Here is a 6,000-nt window from a genome sequence, read left to right on the forward strand (position 1 = left end):
CTGTCTATCTGTGGAGATGCTGTAACCCTCTCTGCCCAGGTTGTCTTCGAACAGCAGTTTCCTGTTGTAGTTCAGGCACAGTTATGAGCATGACATTGATGAATCAGCCCATTTACAATTACAATTCTACTGTGCATAAAAATTCGAAATGTTAATGTCCCCCTCTTTGGGAATGGCCTAAAGACACTTCAGTCAGTAGTACCGCCCTAGGGCGTGGTAACTGTTGTGCAAGGGTTAGATGCTCCGTCATTGAGCACAGGAGCAGCGAGTTCTATTCCCATGTGGGGAAGTATTTTTAATCTAGTGTCTATTTGTCTGCAGAGGTGTTCTGACATACAGTGTCAAAGCAGCCAGCCTCCCAAATGGTCTAAAAAAAAGTATCAATGGGAGTGTAAAAAAAACACAAGTAAAATACATGTAATCCATTTGCAGTTGTGAGAACTGAGGAAGATATAGTAATATACCTTTCGTTTAGACACAGTGCCCTACCCGGTTTAATGGGATCAAATCTAGTCTTGCAATGAGTCCAGAATTTAACCCCTGGACTGACATGCCTATACATGTATAAACATTCTCGTAAAAACTTTGTGCGCATGTACAGAATTTAGAAGTGTATGGTCAGAATACTGTATAACATAAAACCCAAACTGGAACAGCGGAATCCTTCGAACCTCTCCAGAAGAGACGAAGTCATTTTTACTCTATTGTGCATCGGACACACGCCCCTGACCCACAAATACCTCCTACAGGGAGATGAGAAGCCGTTCTGTGTCGGATGCGACACAGATTTTACCATTCATTAGACACATCTTAACCGAATGTCTAGACTTTGGGGAGATCCGAAGGAAATACTTCAAATTCAAATGCAAGAAATTGCAAGACATTTTTTCCGTCTTTGGTCCCAACAGAATCTTGGATTTTATGAAGGCCATTGGCCTTTATGGCAAATTATAAAATGAAACAATATTGTTAAAAATTTTATTGTTATTTATAAGAGTTGTTTTAAATTGAAAATATATGTATTTACACAGGGGGCTCTCGTGGCCTAGAGGTTAAGGTGTTGGCCTCTCATTCAAAGGTCCCGGGTTCGAATCCGGGTAGCGAGCGAAACATTTTCTTCTCTAAAATTGTCTCCTTTCACCTCCTTTCCTGCTCTCTAGCATTGTTCTGTTGTCTGCTTTCATTTCCACTTTCTGCCCCCACCCCCTCACCTCCTTTGCCCCCTCCTCTGGGCTCCTGACTCTTTCTGCAGCCTTTCTACTGCTACTCCTTGGCTCCTCCTAACTGCTGTCTTTCTGCCACACCCCTGATCTTCTGGTAGGAAAGATCTACACCTAGCCTTCTCGGACAAGGGCGAAAAATCTCGGAGGGCCCGTGTGCAAGTTGCGCACGTTAAAGATCCCTTGGTGGTCTAAAATCGATAAGAGTAGGCTTCGGCCGCCACCCGGGCAAAATTCAAAATTTCCTACCAACGAAAAAGTATTAGGTGTGTCCCGCGCGCGCATATGACCTTATGCAGTTGCGAGCGCCGTAAAACCCTATACTAAACAAACAAACAAACATGTATTTACACTGAATTTTAATATTTTAGCATTTTAAAGTCTAATAGTTGACCAACCGTACAGTGAACTGTTGCGAATGCTACCAACTTGTGTTTCGCGCGCTGATATTCATATGACCTTATGCAGTTGCGAGCGCCGTAAAACCCTATACTAAACAACAAACATGGTCAGAATACGCTCTTTGCTGTCTTTCTCACAGTATTGCATTTGCCCGCGCGTTTTTTATTTTACCAAGCATGGAATGACTGTTGCAGCTACTACTTCATTTTGTTTCGACGCGCTATTGTTATCTAATTTAAGATACTTTGGTCCTATCCGTACTTTTTGTTTTACTGTCGTATCCGTACGACGTGTGGAACTCTGTCACCACTTTCCAAAGAGGAAATTTACTCGTTAATCCGATCCGTACGCTTTGCATAGCAGTCTGTCAGAATGGTTTTTTGAGAAAAGCTGAAAGTTTCAGAGGTTTTCGCAGTAGACGTAGGCCTATTCTAAAGGTAGCAATCCATGTGCGGGGCGGCAGCGGCACAGCAGCGGGACGATATGTGCGGTACCGCAAGTCACATTAAATCCATATGTGCGGCAGCGGGACGAAATGTGCGGTACCGCAAGTCACATTAAATCCATATGTGCGGCAGCGGGACGAAATGTGCGGTACCGCAAGTCACATTAAATCCATATGTGCGGCAGCGGGACGAAATGTGCGGTACCGCAAGTCACATTAAATCCATATGTGCGGCAGCGGGACGAAATGTGCGGTACCGCAAGTCACATTAAATCCATATGTGCGGCAGCGGGACGAAATGTGCGGTACCGCAAGTCACATTAAATCCATATGTGCGGCAGCGGGACGAAATGTGCGGTACCGCAAGTCACATTAAATCCATATGTGCGGCAGCGGGACGAAATGTGCGATGCCGCAAGTCACATTAAATCCATATGTGCGGCAGCGGGACGAAATGTGCGATATCGCAAGTGGCAAATTCAATAGGGGAAAGCATGTTGGCGCCTTTTTTTTTTTTTTGAGCAGCATGGCACCTGTCCAGTCAAAACTGGCTAGGTTAATGAAACAAGAACGAATACTGCTGATGATTTGGCTCCTGGTTAATAAGAAGAAAGAACGTAAAAGACCTCGAAGGCAGCATCGATTTTGGGTGCATGAACTTCTGAAAGAACGAAAGTCAAAAGGCGGGCATGTCAAGAAAATGGGTGGATGAACGACGACATAGGGGTGCAATGGTTTCAGCAAGTTTTCCGTGTCAAATGAATTGACTGCATCACACAGAGGTTCTTCACAGTCAACCCTATTCCGCCACATATTTTTGTCTGCGGCAGCGGCAGAATCGCTCCTGTGTGCGATTTTTATCGTGCCGCTGCCGTCCCGCACTTATGGATTCAGACATTGATACAACATGTATTTCTGTTGGAGCGATTTTTATCGTCCCGCTGCCGTGCCGCTGCCGCTGCCGTCCCGCACATATGGATTGTCACCTTAAAACGTGAAGGTGTGGTTCGCTCCTTCTTTCCTGTCGAACATCTGTCATCCTTATCTCCCCTTCTTCTTTTTTATGTTTGTTACTCTCTTGTAACACCTCTAATCTTCTGGCGCTCATATGACCTTATGCAGTTGCGAGCGCCGTAGAACCTCTACTAAAACTAAAACTAAAACATCAAAATATTACAGGATCAGTCAGGGCATTAACAGAGAGTAAATCGCATGAGAGTTGAAAGTTTACTTCAAAGAAAAGATAATAAGGATATCATGTTATGTAAATGCAATCTATTAAATTATCTTTCTTGTCGGTATTTTTCCACTGAAGTGTTGCTATAATTATACTATAATTTAGGCGTGACATTGTTGGATCAGCCCATTTACAATTTTTCTGTGCATTAGAACGAGAAATGCCCCCCCCCCCCCTTCCCCCTTTGGGAATGGCCTAAAGACACTTCAGTCAGTGGCACTGCCCCGGTGGGCTTACAGCATCTCCGCAGACAGACGGAGACACTCTGTTCAAATAGGAATCTCCACAGACAGATAGAGACACTTTGTTAAAATAGGAATATCCGCAGACAGATAGAGACACTCTGTTCAAATAGGAATCTCCACAGACAGACAGATGGAGACATTCTGTTCAAATAGGAATCTCCACAGACAGACAGATAGAGACACTCTGTTCAAATAGGTTCACAGACAGATAGAGACACTCTGTTCAAATAGGTTCACAGACAGATAGAGACACTCTGTTCAAATAGGTTCACAGACAGATAGAGACACTCTGTTCAAATAGGAATCTCCGCAGACAGATAGAGACACTCTGTTCAAATAGGAATCTCCACAGACAGATAGAGACACTCTGTTCAAATAGGTTCACAGACAGATTGAGACACTCTGTTCAAATAGGAATCTCCACAGACAGACAGAGACGCTCTGTTCAAATAGGAATCTCCGCACACAGATAGAGACACTCTGTTCAAATAGGTTCACAGACAGAGACACTCTGTTCAAATAGGAATCTCCACAGACAGACAGAGACACTCTGTTCAAATAGGAATCTCCACAGACAGACAGAGACACTCTGTTCAAATAGGAATCTCCACAGACAGATAGAGACACTCTGTTCAAATAGGAATCTCCAAAGACAGACAGATAGGGACACTCTGTTCAAATAGGAATCTCCGCAGACAGACAGATAGAGACACTCTGTTCAAATAGGAATCTCCACAGACAGATAGAGACACTCTGTTCAAATAGGTTCACAGACAGATAGAGACACTCTGTTCAAATAGGAATCTAACTCTCACATGTTCTCTGTGAGACGGTGAAGCAACTAACCTCTGTGGTGTAGTATTTAGGCACGTCTGCATCGCATGCAGGAGACATGAGTTCAATTCCTGATGGGGAGAATTTTTATCAGATACCCCAGTCAAGTCTTCTGCTGGGACGTACTAATATCCCTCTCTCTCTCTCTCTCTCTCTCTCTCTCTCTCTCTCTCTCTCTCTCAGCCCGGGTTGACTATGACAGGAAGGGTTGAAGTTAAAGCCCGTCTCCTCGCCTCCAAGATTATCTAAATGTTGTCAATGGGGGCGTAAAAACGCCTAACAAATACTTTTTTTAAAGCATGACACTGCGTCGAGAGAGAACCACGATCAGCAAGCCGCAGACCCTTTCAAGTGGGCGGGTGCTCGGGTGTGGTTTGCTCCTTCTTTCCTATAAAACATCTATCGTCCTTATCTCTCCTCCTTCTTTTCTGTGTATGTTGCTCTCTTGTGACACATCTATTCTTCGGCACTTATATTACCTTATTGTGTTGCAAGTGCCGTAAAACTCTTACTAAAACTTAAACTAAAACCCTTTCATGGATCCTGGAGAGGAAGGAGGAGCAGCTATAGCATTATGCCGCCAGCAATGATGCCTATTCTTCAATCAAGTAAGTACCAAGTAAGTAAGTAAGTAAATAATCCTCTGTGGGTGGTTGGCGGGTGCCCTGTTTTGGTCAGTGTTTTACAGCGCTTGCAACTGAATAAGGTCATACGATGAGCACAAGGGACTCACCATACATTTTCAGTTGATAGGAAATTTTGAATTTTTGCCCGGGTGGCGGCCAAAGCCTACTCTTATCGATTTTAGACCTCCAAGGGATCTTTAACGTGCGCAACTTGCACACGGGCCCTCCGAGATTTTTTGCCCTTGTCCGAGAAGGCTAGGTGTAGATCTTTCCTACCAGAAGATCTCTGGTGTGGTTTGTTCCTTCTTTCCCATCGAAATCAAACTTCTGTCGTCCTAATCTCTTCCTTCTCTTCTTTGGATGTTCATCACCCGGTGCCTTGCCGACTGGCGTGGGCGATCATGAATCTCTACTTCCTGCGTTGCAGTGATTGTGTCTGTCGTTCTTGCTGTTCCCAGCCTTGCTGTCAACCTGTCCCATATATTTTCCCTCTGTCTGCCTCTGCCTCTCTTTCCATCAAACTTGCCTGCTGTTACAATGTTCTCCAATCCTTATTTCCACATTGTGTGTCCAATGAACTTTGCCTGTCGCTTTTGTATTCGTCCTAAGCAATTCGCTCTTTCTAGAAACTCCTCTAATCTTCGGCACTTGACTTATGACCCATTTGTGCTGCAATTGCCGTAAAATTCTTACTAAACTAAAGAGCAGACTGAGAACACAAGTTCTGAAACAACTTGAGTCGACGTTTAGCTTATTGGACCAACTGCTACTAGATGGGGCCCCTCATCCAAACTCTTTTTTGTTTTTGTAAAGTGTTTTACGCGCTCGCAACTGCATAGGTCATATGAGCGCGCGGGACACACCTAATATTTTCAGTTGGTAGGAAATTTCGAATTTTTGCCCGGGTGGCGGCCGAAGCCTACTCTTACCGATTTTAGACCACCAAGGGATCTTTAACTTGCGCAACTTGCACACGGGCCCTCCGAGATTT

The sequence above is a fragment of the Aplysia californica genome, unplaced genomic scaffold, assembly GCF_000002075.1.
Source record: "Aplysia californica isolate F4 #8 unplaced genomic scaffold, AplCal3.0 scaffold00227, whole genome shotgun sequence".
NCBI classification, from domain to species: domain Eukaryota; kingdom Metazoa; phylum Mollusca; class Gastropoda; order Aplysiida; family Aplysiidae; genus Aplysia; species Aplysia californica.